This window comes from Lonchura striata, chromosome 8, assembly GCF_050655825.1.
Source record: "Lonchura striata isolate lonStrDom1 chromosome 8, ASM5065582v1, whole genome shotgun sequence".
Taxonomy (NCBI): domain Eukaryota; kingdom Metazoa; phylum Chordata; class Aves; order Passeriformes; family Estrildidae; genus Lonchura; species Lonchura striata.
Window position 1 is genome coordinate 28,604,397 of NC_140710.1, and position 13,998 is coordinate 28,618,394.

At 47.2% G+C, this 13,998-nt stretch overlaps 1 pseudogene across 1 annotated transcript in view; it reads right to left on the bottom strand.

Moving 5' to 3' along the window:
* LOC146766799 (uncharacterized) overlaps positions 1 to 13,998 on the bottom strand; it is a 115,636-nt pseudogene that overhangs the window by 44,933 nt on the left and 56,705 nt on the right. Inside the window, exon 3 of the transcript XR_014956845.1 lies at positions 1 to 13,998. This exon is cut by the window's right edge and continues 16,666 nt beyond it. The product of XR_014956845.1 is annotated as an uncharacterized LOC146766799 (transcript).

Sequence of the window (13,998 nt, forward strand, 5' to 3'; positions counted from 1 at the left end):
CATGGCTGTGTAACACAGAGCTGAAGGAGGGGCTGGTCCTTGCCTTGGTCTCTGACAGGCCATTCAGGCCCCTGCAAACAACCCACATCAGTGGAGCACCACCAGGGAAGTAGCAGGACCAGAGCAAATTCCCAGAAAAAGCCTTGGCAGAGTTCCTCCTGCTCCATGGCTGCAAGTGAGATGGAGTAATGGAGCACGACACATGGAGCAACAGAAGCTGAACGACGCACGTGTTCCTGCAGGGAGAATGAACACTATTAGAGGGGAGGGGGGAGGGGAAGGCACTTGCTAACAAATATTTATTAAAACACAATCTTATCCTCATCTGACCCTCATTCTCATTAAAGAAAGCAGGACAGACTGCCATCTCTGCTGGGGCATCCAGGCGATGTCACTGGCCGTCCATGGATGTAATTGCCCAGGAGGTCCCACAGCCACCCTGTCTCCTGTCCTCCTGCAACCTGAGATGTGTCACTTTAAGTCACCTCCCCACCCTTGGCAGGGAGGTTGGAACAAGATGATCTTTTATAAGGTCCCTTCCAACCCAAACTATGCAAGGATTCTGTGATTATTTTAAGGCCACTCAGCCCCACTCTCCAGGCTCCCAGAGTCCTCTGACACTCTCAAAGCATCTCCCAGTCTCAGAGCAGCCAGCTCTCCATGCACCCTGCTCACTGTGGCCTGTCAAAAGGACACTCGAGTCCTGCAACCCCCATAGATCTCCTTCCACCCACATGTCTTCTACAGAGATCACCTTCCTATTCCAGCTAGCCAGCATGCTCCAGAAAGAGAAAGGGAAAATCTCGCCTCACTGGGATCTGGAGGCTTCAAAAACCAACAAGTTTAGGACCCTAGTGTGCCTGACCTACTGATAGATACAGCACTTCATAGGAGCACAGGGAATCATGGTTTGGGTTGGAAGGGACCTTAAAGATCATCTAGTTTCAAGCCCATGCCATGGGCAGGGACACTTTCCATTAGACCAGGGTTTAGAGACCATAAGCATAAGAAATCTTGGGAAATCTAGACACGTGCCAAATGGTTGGACAGACTCCTGAAATGGCTCAGCAAGCAATGAGCTTGGTGCAGTGTCCCCATCAGTCACTGGCTATCAAGCTTAATCCCATGGCATAATAACATTCCTTGAGTATGCTTTACATTTAAAAAGTAATGAAAAACCAGGGTGAAAAAAATGCTGTGATGGAAGGGAAGAGTTGAAATTCAACCCCTGTAAGAAGCCCTAAAGACAAAAGCACATTTCACATTCTACAGTCTGTAAGAGAGTTGATTTTCTGTTCCTCAGCTTCAATCACCTCTTTGCTAGTGAGATTTGGCACTAGCCCAGGTCTTCTGAGGAAGCAGAGGCAAGGATTTTCCGAAGGATTTGTCACCCACATCTCCTCCCACAACGCTTCCTTGGGGTTTTTTTAATGAGCAAGGCCCTCCTTTGAAAAAAAAAAAAAAAAAAATCTGCCTTTAAAAGATGAGGCCATGCCCATAAGAAACCCCAGGGCAGTATTTCCACCTCAACCCCACCTCCAAGCCTCCTACTTGCCTGCAAGCCCTGCTGCCCTCCACCTGCTTAAGGAGGATGTTTTCATTATTGTTCAATTTGCAGTGAGTTTAGCTTAACGTCCTTCATTGGATTATTTTTATATTTAATGTCCTCTCCTCTCCTCCTCTTCTTTTTATAGACTGGTAATCCAAGTCCCTTGGCAAGGCTGAGTAATCTTGATCAGATTTTAATCAAAGTAAGCCAGATCCTCAGCTGCCAGTATTGATGCATCTGCCTTTAAATATTTGAACGATGCTGATTTACCCCAGCGAGGCGCAGGCTCCATCCGTTCAGGAAATTTAAATTCCTTCCTAGGCATCAAGCTAAAACAACAAGACAGAACAAGCAACCTGCTGCGAAGGGGTTTTAGTTTATAAAACCAATACCCAGGATTTCAGAACTAAATGAAAATCTGAGATAATCCCTCCCCAAATCCAGCCTGGGAAAAGCACTCCGGACAGATAAGTATCAAGTAACTTCTTAAAACACACTTTTTCCTTTTATAAAAGCTTTCATCAAGTCAGAGCCAAAGGGAAATTACCCACAAGGCCTCATTCCTTGACATGACCCAGAGAATTCATGTTTTCCACTCTTAGAAAATGCGTATTTTACTCAGGCAGGCTTCTCCAGGATAGGCCTGCTTCTGCTTTGTTCACCAATGACCCTTGCACCACTGCCAAACCCCAAGCATCCAAAATCAGTGTATTAGTTGGAAAATAATGAGATTTCTGGAATACAAAACGTTGGCTCCATTTTCCTCACCTTTAAAGATGACATCTGCCAGCTCCCCTCCACAGATTAGAAAGCAAAACAAAAAGCACTTAGATGAAAAAGAGTCTCATCTAATCACCTGACTCCAGGAGATGAGTTTGAGGTAGAGACAGGGGCTGTCCCACAGAACTTGTGGTGCCCAAGTGGTGCCAAATATAGATGATTGCCTCAAATACATTGCTAAAAGCAAGACAAGCCAGTTATCCTGATTTCCTTACCCAGCTGGGGGGGAACTCCTCAGAAACAGGAGAGATTTCTCAGGTTCTCTGGTCATTTCCACTGAGACGTGTTACACAATTATCACCTGAGGAGTTGTAACTCCAGACCCTCACAATACATCTGCATTTCCATCCCTACTGCTACAATGCTGGAAGGTCTTCAGGGTGTGTCAGCTCCATGCCCAGTCCTGAGCTGGAGGAGAACAACTCAAGGGTCTCAGTCTCTCCTTCCCACAGAAGGTTCAGGGCTCCTACTCAGCTTTTCCAGCTGCTGGCTGGACTCCCCATCCCTCCACCTCTTGACAGGTTGGCATACAAGCAACCATAACAAATTCTCTTGTTCATTACTTATTTGCCATCCTGCTTCACAAGCAATGCCTCAGCTTTGCTCTCCACACCCCAAAGTCAAGAAGGAGGAACAAGACCAGTGAGGAGCAGCTGAGGGAGCTGGGGTTCTTTAACCTGGAGAAAAAGAGCCCCCAGAGGGGGATCTTCTCACTCTCCACAATTCCCCAACAGGAGGCTGTGGCCAGGTAGGGGTCAAGATCTGTCCCCAGGGAATAATGATGGGACAAGAGGAAGTGGCCTCAAGCTGTGCCAGGGGAGGTGTTGATAGGATATTAGGAGAAATTTCTTCACTGAAAGGGTGTTCAAGCACTGGAACAGACAAACGAGGAAAGTGGTGGAATCACCATACTTAGACGTGTTCCAAAACCTGTGGATGTGGCACCTGGGGACACAGTTTAGTCTACAAGACACTTGGGGGCTTTGTGCTGCTGGGTTAACGATTAGACTTGGTGATCTAAGAGGTCTTTTCCAACATAACAAATTCTATTAGTTTATAATCACCCTGGTGCAAGAGCCTAGCTCCTGAACTGCACTTGGATCCATACCATGTCCTCCATGCAAGTCCAGAAAAAACAGGGACCATTCTGCTGAGCAAATACTACAGGATTAGGTGCTGCTTTGAGAGGGACAAAGCCATGGGACAGTGCCCTTAAGGTGTTATTATTCATTTAAGGGGACCAAAATTGAGCTGGGCCTTAAAAAAATGTGAAGTCTGCTGATGGTTATAAGGGGAAATTACAAAAAATCAAAGCTAGGGATGAGGAAAAACCAAGGACTTTGTTTCTTTCCCCATGGCTGCTCCACAGTTCTGTGAGGAGAAGAGCGCTCCAGTGGACACAACTCCACCAATTTCACCATCAACAGGCACATTAAAGCAGCCTGTGAATAGTCTCATGAAGGAAAGTACATGGAGGAGCATCTGCAGGGGGGTTAACGAGCTCCTGCAAGCAGCAGGCATCTTTTGTCCTTTCACATTAGCTCACCCGAGCATCCCTGATCCGAGACACAGGTTCCTACGGCAGATGGCCTTATTAGTGTCCATGTGTGGTGACAAGGAGACCACCACAGGAGGCCCAGACAGCAACCAAAGCACTTCACCCCACTTGCCCCAAAAGAGGTTGAAGATCATGCCTAGGACAGCCAGGATCAGAGCACAGAGAAGATGTCGTGTGCAAGTAGTCCAAGTTACCCTCACACTGTTACAGGCTCAGCTGGAACGTGCTGTCCACTTTGGGATGCTGATCTTCCAGACGGCATGAACAATTGGAGACAGTCCAAGGGAGACAGACAACAGTGACTGGAAATCTATAGGAGACAGTTGGCAAGGAGGGGTGGAAAGCATTTGTGATGCTCAGTCTAAAGAGGATGGAGACATGGGTGCAATCTTCAGACAAACAAAAAGAGAAGGGGGCTGGAAATAAAAACCATTCACCTTTCCCCATCTATGGAAAGGACAAGAAGGCCCAAGCATAATTTAAAACAAGGAACTTTTCAGTCAGATATTAAGGAACATTTTCCAAGTGCACCGGCAGCAAAAGCACTAGACAGTTGTCAGAACTCCATTGCTTTCCTCCAAATTCCACTGTTAAATTAAACCCTTTGGGCTACCCTGCAGAAGACCCCATAACTCAGCCACGAGGCAGACAAGAGAGTTATGAGCTCATTCTGCACTGTGACGTGGGGAATGGATAGTCCAACTCCAGTGAAAAAGAAATTAATTTCCAGCCCATCATAAAAAACACCAAAAAAAACACAAAGCCACACAGCAGCTGCTGCTTAGAGGGACCTTTAAAAACCCTTCCAGTGTGAAAAGGCCAGTGAGGGAGGGAGCGGGTCCAGCAGCTTCCAGGGCTGGCAAATGGAGAGGAAAAATCCCCAGCAAAGCTGGACCTGTTAAGCTTGGTGGGAAGCAGAAGAGAAGAGCAGAGAACAATGCCTACCTGCTCTCTGTCAGGTGACACGCCCACCTCACACTGCCCCCCTGTGCCATTGGCAAGAGGGGCCCTGGGCCCTCACAGGACCTTCCAGAGCTTGGGATGCTCTCTCCTCCAGCACAATCACCCTGAGCTGGTGGCTCCATCCTTAATGTGGCTCCAGGCCAGGCCATTTCCATGCTGGAGCTCAGGACTGAGCCCCCAGGCTGGCTCTAGCACTTGATGGGTATCAAGGTAAGGCAGGAGCACATGGTTGGGTGCTCTCAGCAGCCAGAGGAAAGAGTTTTGGGATGTCCTTGATTTTGTCCATGTCCAGCTAAATAAAACAATACACACATTTGTATATATCCAACCAAATAGAACTCAAGTACAGAAGATTTTCAAGCCTAAGGCAAGCTGAGTACCCTCAAATTCTTCTGAACATTACTTGGAATATGGGAAGAAGTCCAGGATTTGCACTACTCTCCTTGGATTTGGGTCCTAGCTGCCTGATGACCTCTTGTGTGAGTCAAAAATAATCATTTTTCTGTCTGCCTCATCATGGGTCTGCCCTACTCCCAGCCAGATACACTGGCTGGAGTCAATTCCTGCATCATATCTTCAAATTAATCCAAGCCAAAACTCCTTGTGCTCTGTGTCCCAAATCTCCCTGAAATTCAACTCTTCATGTATTTTTGGTTTGATCTGGAATCCAGTAAGCCGAGAGATGCTTGGAGAAACCAAACTTTGGCTAATTGCTTTAGTACTCATCAGAAAACACAGCATGATGCAGATCCATGATAAAGCATGGATCTCCTGGAGAGGCCCCTAGTGATGCAGATACATTTTGCAGGAGATTTCACCCCAGATCAAACCATTCCAGAATGACAGACCTGAATTTCAAACCCATAAAAATTCCTCGAGTTTCTCCTCCCACAATGACTTTGCTCGTGTGAGGCTTGGCTCAGACCATCCCACTCACTGTATTTGCAAGACTAAATGCAGTCAAACACAGTTCAGATGAGAAGAAATTTCTGGACCTCTTCCACCACTCCTTTTCTTGTGTGGAGCACACAGGCACCTGGAGACATGTTTGCAGTGAACTATTATCCTCTGCACTCTGCATCCTGCTTTGTTTATAGAGACTTTGGGGAGATTTGTGGGCCTGGTGATGAATTACAGGGAGGAAGACAAACATATTTTACTGTTCTGGGCAAGGAGCGCTGGAATCCTGTGGACATCTGGAGGAATTATTTGCAGAAAATTAACACTGTTTGTCATTTGCATGATGAACTTCTGGATCTCAAATGAATGATGGGAAGAAACCGGTGGGAGATGCTCATTATCCCTGATGAAGTGAGGCCTCTTGACATGATGCTAAGGTCGCCATGATCTATGGACCTGCTGACTGACAACTCCGAGGGCTCTGGAACTGAGCTCACAATATAACTGGGGGCGTGAGCGATCTGCCACATTAAACGCCGAGGCGTTAATAATTGTTGCTTTGCCTCTGACTGCTGGAGTTTGGGATGCGCTGGCTCCTTCTGGCTGTTTCACAGGGCACACACCTTAACTCCTTGCTGCCTGATTCCAGAGGGCATGGAAAGCCAGCACACCTGCAGGTATGCAGGCAGACTCACAGATTCAAACTCCCAGGCTTTCTTGTTTCTCTCTTGATGTGCCTTTGGGGATCGTGCTCTCAGCAGCTCCCTGACAGATTCTCCACCTCTGTTACAAATCCCAGGTGGGGGTAGCTGATGTGCCATCACCAGCTGCACTCAGAGTCACAGCATGGCAGAGAAGTCCTCAAAGTTTTCCTGATACTCCAGTGCAGCACACCTCATCCTTCTCTATGTTATTGTTTGCTGCTTGGGAGCTAGCTTCATTTTCCCTGCAGCTCTAACATACCAGAGAAGAGCTCTTGGAGAGCTGGGAGCACTGCTTGTTAGCAGCATGGCAGGGACCCAGAAGAACCAAGCCTGAGAAAATGTCATCTCACCTAGGACATGGCTCTTGGTCTCTCAGCAACTCAGCTTCTGCCTTTGAAAACTTGAAATATTCTATGATCTGTTCCTGAGCTGTTGCTTGTAAGACTTCTGAGTGTTTCCCAAAGTAGGGGGTGAGTTCCCCTCTGCTTCCCAAGGAAAGAGGCAGAGTTGGGGTGCAGAAGGGATGGGAGGTCTCTCCAGGGGAGCAGAGTGGACGCATCATCTGTGGCAGCCTTATTAAAGGAGAGGCAAGGAAGGCAGAGGGCACCTGGGCTCAGATTAAATTCACTGTCTCAAGTGCTTTCGTAAGCTCCTCTAAATTCATTTCCCAGTGCTTTCACCCCTGTCTCTAAGCAGAGAGAGCAGCATGCTCCTTCCTCACAGAGTGCTGGGAAGATGAATTCATGAACATTTTTGAGGCAAGGAAGCAGAAGAATGTCCAATTGATGGAAGACATAATGAAAATGCCAAATGTTTTGGGCGCTAGGACCACGCCACAATTTGCACAAGATGGGGAAAGCAAGGGAAGTCTTCTGCTGCTGACTGCAGCCTCCCTGGGAGCACAGCGGGGCAGGGATCTGAGGAGGGACAGCTACACTGACAGTATTCTCTGTGCAAAGGTGGTGCCAAAATATGCTGACACTTTTTCTTTCATCAAACGAAGCGCCACGCTGATTAACACGGGCAGAGAAATCCAGCCCCATCCTTTCTGGAACACCTCTGAGGCCATGATGTGATGAGCGAGGGGATGGGGCAATGCAGTGTGACTTCACCTGAGAGACAGGGAGTGAGAGCAACCCATGGATTTGGGGCAGGCATGGGAGAGCCAGCCCAGTACCCACCAGTTCTCTGGGAACAACTGCAGCTCAGAGGATGGCTCTGCTCCAAGCTCTCCTTACTGGGACTGGAGCTGAGACAGAGAAGAAAAATGAGCATCTGAAAGTCCATATGAATAAGCTAATGCCGCAGGGCTGTCAGTCATGTGCTAATACCCTTAGCTAAAGAACCATATTGATCCTGATTGCCTGGAATTGCACTTGAAAAGGGCTGGGTGACATTTCCAAGGAGACACGAGCTACTTTCAAGTCAATTAGCGGCACTGGAGGATTCATGCTGAGGGGACGCGCTCACCTCCGAGGAATGCCAGGAGAGAATGAGAATTGAATTAAGCCTTTTCATACACCGGGAAACAAATCCTTTAATGGCCTGTAACAGCTGACAGGACACCCAGGGTCGCCAAAAGCATGCTGGCAGCAGCTAGGTGAAGAAGTTTCCCTGTGATGAAGCTGAGGACTGCAGAGCAGCTGAATCATTGCGACAGGCCCAGGAGGGCATGCAGAGCTCCACAGGGTAACCCTCTAAACAAGGGTTTAGAACAGAGGGAAGCAAAGTTTAAGTTCCATGTCAACAATGCATGTAAAGCTCTTCATTCCTCTCCAGGTACTGATCTCCCCTGGGGCTCAACGGGAATGTCACAGCCAGCACATCTTACCTACCACTGAGCATGACCCTGGTGGAACAGGCACTTAAATGAAGTCTTCTGCCTGTTTCCTTCCCACAAATATTCCTTACTCCTATGGATCCCAAAGCCTCCTTCAGAGCCTAGGACCCCAGGCAGGTTTGAAACCACCACAGCAAATCGAAAGGCAAAGAAATTACTGTAACTCTACAATCCCTCTATTTTTTCTATTTGTGGGTGCTCTGACCCATATTTAGTTTCCATGGCTCCTTTTATGTTCCTATAAACATAAGGCTTGTACCTGAATTCAAGGCTTTCTGGACAGCTTTACAGATATGATTTCCTGCTCTCTCACAGCAACTGCAGTCATTCTGTCTCACAAGCCAAGGAGCAGAACCCTTCGATCTGTGTGCAGGAGGGACTGAAAGCCTTCCAATCCACCCGCAGGGTGAGAGTGACCCCACCAGCTACAGACTGGCTGAGGCCTCAGAACTGAACAGGTCTCTGGAGTATTTGAATCTTCCTGAATATGGCACAGGAAAATGGAAGCAGACAGAGAAGCCATCCCACATGTTTTCTCCAGCCTCAGCTCTGCAACCTCTCAGACACTGTGGGTTTCCCTGTGATATCACCTCTCAGCCGTGAGCCCAAAGCCATCTTCAACATACCAGTGACATTCAGAGGCCCCAGAAATGCCACCATGTTCTTTTGAGTGTTGCCACAGCCCAGGGAAAGCTGCCTGTTGCCCCCACCTTCCAAAGCCAATTAGTTTAGCTAAGCCAAAAAGCCCAGTCATGTCCTCAGGCTCATCCTCATCCACACATCTACATCAGGGATGCTGCACTAAGAGCTCTAATGGGACTAATCCTTTATGCTGCAGCAGCACAAGTTTAATTGTGACTTTTTTTTACCTATCCTCACCATGATGTAGGTTTTTCTAGTCCAGTACAAACCAAGACCCTTTTGGTGCTCCCCTGGCTTTCCCCCTCCCCTCTGCTACACTGAATGATAGAGACAGACAGCTCCATTCCCAAAAGAATTAAAATATTGCTCTTCTCAACTCAGCTGAAGAGAAGAGCCTATGTTTATTAACCTGCAGGCTTCAAGCAGAATAAATGAATCTCCTAATAGCCCCTGCAGACAGGAGAAGACCTGGGAAATGGATCCTCCCATGGGTTTGCCATGGAGCATCCCTTGAGTTTTTAACCAAGCATTTTCTCATCCAAGTTTCTTATGTGGCCAGTGATTTTCCAGAGAGAAAATGAAATCAGAATTCTGACGCATCTGAAGAGTCCTGCAGAGCCAGAGCCCCAGTTGTTTCAGTGACACCTCAGACCACAAATGTCTATCCAAAGCACAGCCAAAAAGCTTAAGAAACCCATTTTTTCACTAGAACAACAGAGTGTCACACTCATTTTGCAAGGACTGCTAGGAGCCTGGATCTCAATTAAAGCTACCAGGGCTCAAAATAGCCTTTTGCAGTATTTGCAGCCTGTAACATAAAGCATGGGTCATATTACTGAAAGTACCTGAGAAACACAAACGGCTGAGGCTCAGCTTCAAAGTGACCCTTGCTTCAACACCCACTTCTTTTCTTCTGTGGATGGAATATGGTTAAAAGCAACACATAACTACCATTGAATACTGAAGAAGTCGGTCAGACCACACTGATGCTTACAGGTAGAGAGCTGATGCGCACAAATGACTTTTCCAAAGCTATACAGTAAATCCAAAACACAACTGAGACTTAACCTCAGGTCTCCCAAACCCCTCCTTCCCCCCTCCTCCAAACCATTGCACTTTGCTTTCTGCTTGCTAATAAAAGCCAACTGAAGGGATGTGGTATGGCTGCATGGACACACTCAGCAACCAGTGCTCTGGTGAGGAGCACAGCTGAGAGAGAATCCATTCCCTCTGTGAGATGGGAAGAAAGCAGAAGGGCACAGCAGGGTGCTCCTGACAAGATGGGAAGGAAAGCAAAGGGGAGGTTTTTTTGTCTTTACTGTGAAGAAATGTCTGCATTTCCCTTATTAACAGCAAGGCTCAGCCCTAGCTAGAGAACAGCAGGAGAGGCTGAAAAATGGGGTATTTTCAAAGCACCATTTCTCTATAAATATCAAGCATGAGCTGCTGCCCGTGAAAGCAGCCCATTACATTTCTGGGGTGCTCCTGCCCAGCCAACAGGAAGCCAAACTGATTAAATTACCTTTTATGGGTTTCAAACAAAGCAACATCATCTCCCCAGCCACCAGCAGCCCAGAAGATCCCACTAAGGGACTAAAATATATAAGAAAGTAAAATGTGGTTGTCCCAGCATCTGGATGGTTTTCACTTCCAGGTCTGAAGGATCACAATCTTATCTGTATGGAGATGCCACCATATGTGCTGGCCTGTTTGACTATGTTTTAATAAAAAGAGAAGTAGCTCCCTCTATTGCAGAGCACCACACACAGGAAGGGCTGAGCCAACCACCCTCAGCCCCAGAAAGGAGCCTGCCACAATGCCAGCAGGGCCAGGGATGCCTTAGGATGGGAATGGGGACAGACAGAGGTACCAAGATGTGCTTGACAGGCAGGGTGTGAGATGCTGGGTTAAAGGGTAGGTGGAAGGGGGAATAACCAGGTGTCCAAGGAAGCTGGAGGGATGGGAAAAAGGGGAAGACTTCCATCAACTCTTAAAGCTGTTTGTTCTGGCCCTAGCTGCCATTATGAATTTCTTCTGACCTTGGCAAAGATGACGCAAAATCCAACTCAGTATGAAGTTGGAAAAGGACTCAGGTAATTTTTTTTTTTTCCACAGCCAGCTTCAATTCTCATCAAATCCCAGTTCACCCCAGCAATCCCTATTGCAGAAGTCTCAGTGAATCCAACGACCCGAGGAGTCCACACTCCTGCACTGGGAAAGCATTTAAAATACACACACACAGAGCCTGGGGGGAGATCTTCCCTCTACCTTCTCATATCTAGACCTCAGGGCTCAGCTGTGTCTTCTTACATAGATATTTTTTTATGGAGGCAGAGGAATTAAGCTTTATTAAAATAAGGGCTGTGATTCTCTCTGTCACATGCACCCACGACACGGGAGTTCAACGTGACATGTATCACCAGGAGGGCTACCAGCAAAATTGCAAGAGCTAGTAACCAAGACCTGAGTTCAGGCCAGAGGCAAAGACAAGATGCAATGTGATGAGGGGCTGAATATCTTGTATTGCTCTCACGTGTGTCCTCGGGTCAGGTGGGGAGCACAGACAGTGAGGCAAGGCAGCAATGAAACAATGCTGGTCATGTTTTCTTTGCCCTGTGCCATTCATACTCTAAGGCTGTTATAGCTGCAGCCACGTGCTTCCCCACACAGCCACAGACAGAGAGGATTTAATTTCTCTCTAAAGCTAAATCTCTAATCCAAAAACCTATGGATAAAAAACAGGGCTGGGAAAGGAAGCCATGACCAGCTTTCACCACCCCAAAAATGTCTGCACAACTGCTTGGGTGCCAATAGCACAGAGATAACGATATTGAAGTGAATACAATCAATTGTTCTGTAAGAGCTTTCTGGGACCATTAGTTAATTAAGTTGCCAACAGATAAAGGTCTATACAAAAAGCTCTGATCACCTTCAGCACCCAAGATTAAAGAGGACTGGTGTCCACCCCCTGCCTACCTGCAAAATCCCAAACTGTTCATTCCCTGGCTGCTCTCTTTCTCAGAGCAGCAAGAGTTAAAAAACAAATCCAGACTTCTTCTGCAAAAGCAAAGGCACTGCCAAGCACGGGAACACCAGGGAGAAGGCAAGCACGTGGCTTGCAAGCTGCCCAGCTTTATTATTTCTTGAAACAAAGACATCTCTTCGTGCAAATGTTTTTCAAGAGGTGCAAGAGACACAATAACTGTCATGAGTCCCTTTCAGACACATCCACCCTCCTTTTGGGGCCATCACTTGGGAGATGATGAGCAACTTTTTGCTTTGCCCATCCCAGCTGTCCCTGGCTCCTCTGTCCATGGCCCCCTGCCATGGAGAGGGAAACACGATCAGCACTGTTTCACATCTGCCCAATTCCACCTCCACACACCCACACTGGAACTAAGATGATCTCTAAGGTCCCTTGCAACCCAAACTATTCTAGGATTCTATGATCCCCAGCCCACCAAAATCCACATCCCAGCTCTCCCTTTAAATTTTGATTTGGACTCATTCTCCCCCAAGGAATGGTGAATCTACCCAATCCTTGCTGTGCTTCAGTGGCCTCAGCAGAGTTAAAATCAGGCAGAGTCTTTTGAAAAAGTGCTCCTCTCCATAAGGTGAACTGAAAAGGAATAAGGGATTTGGAAGCCCAAAAGCAGATGGGAACAAAGAGGGACTGTTCTATAAAGACCTTCAATAAGAGGGTATTCTTACAAAAACCACAGAGCATCATGAGGCTTGGCAAACAGAAAAGTCAGACTCCAATTACCTTTTAAAACACCCCTGAAGATGCTCCAGGGCTAAGCACTGCTACCCTCAAACACTGCCTTTCCAGAAGTAATGGCTTCCTGGTGTACCTTTATCCTGCTGGTGACCCACAGAGTCCTTGTCACCACATTCCCACCCTCACATTTAAATCTCACTGAGGAGCTGAAGTCAGAATTTACGTGGTTTACGCACATCTGCTGAGATGGGGAGTATCATTTTTTCCTGGCTCCCCATGTGAATTACAGCCCCCTCTGGGCAGTGCAGAATTGCTTTTGAAGAGGAGCTAGAAACACTTCAGCACTTTCTGAACAGATGAAAGGGGAACTGTCGAATGCAGTAGTTCTGAAGAAGAGAGAGATTTCTGCTTCCTGATGGCTGTTTACAGACTCGTGCAGCCTGGCTGGGGTGTCATTAACCACCATGGTGCTCCAGCAAAGTCACCAGCACCACCCCACGCTCCTGTTTGCCAGAGGAGCAGAACATTACCCAAACAGCATCTGGTTAACATTCAAATCCCAGGAAATTCATGCACGCCTTGCTGCCACCCAGGTTTTCTGAGGCTCTGATTCCCAACATGCTGGACTCTGTTTTTCTAGTTAGTTGGAAGGCAGCTGCTGGAAAGGCTGGAAAGACAAGCTCTGGGGGAAGACATGAGCACATTGCAGTACTTCCCTGAAACTCAGTAGTGAGAGAAGCTCCCAGTACATCACAGCAGCATGGATGCATGGCAGTCTATGGCAGTATGACCCCTAGCAGGGCTGGTAGCTTCACAAAGCCAGCAATGAAACTTTAAGACAGAGCATAGCATTTTACCCTTTGTTTATCCCAATCTCCCAAGGCCTTCCAGCAATGCACAGCTCAGGAACAGCTTTCATTACTTTGTTTAAACCCTTTCCAAACCTATTTAATCTTTAGCATCCACAGTATCCCACAGCAATGAGTTCCACAGTTCGCCTACACGGCATGGCAAGCAATTTCTCCTCTTGAAGCACCCCCAAAGTAATTTCACTGCAGATGCAGAAAGAGATGAAAAAGCAGGGGGCAGTCTGGAGGAGAAGAAATTAAACCGTCACAGCTTTAGGAAGAGCTGGCAAGGAAAGGTTAAACGAACTAGGTTCATTCAGCCTAGAAAAAAAAAAGGAGAAGACTAAGGCACAGAGGCATAACAATCTTCCAGTAGCTCGCAGGTTATTAAGACAGCAGTCGATTGTTCTCTGTGTTCAGTGACAGAAGAAGAAATAATTTAACTTGGAGCAAAGAAAGCTTAAGTTTAGACATCTAAAAAAAAGATTTAAAA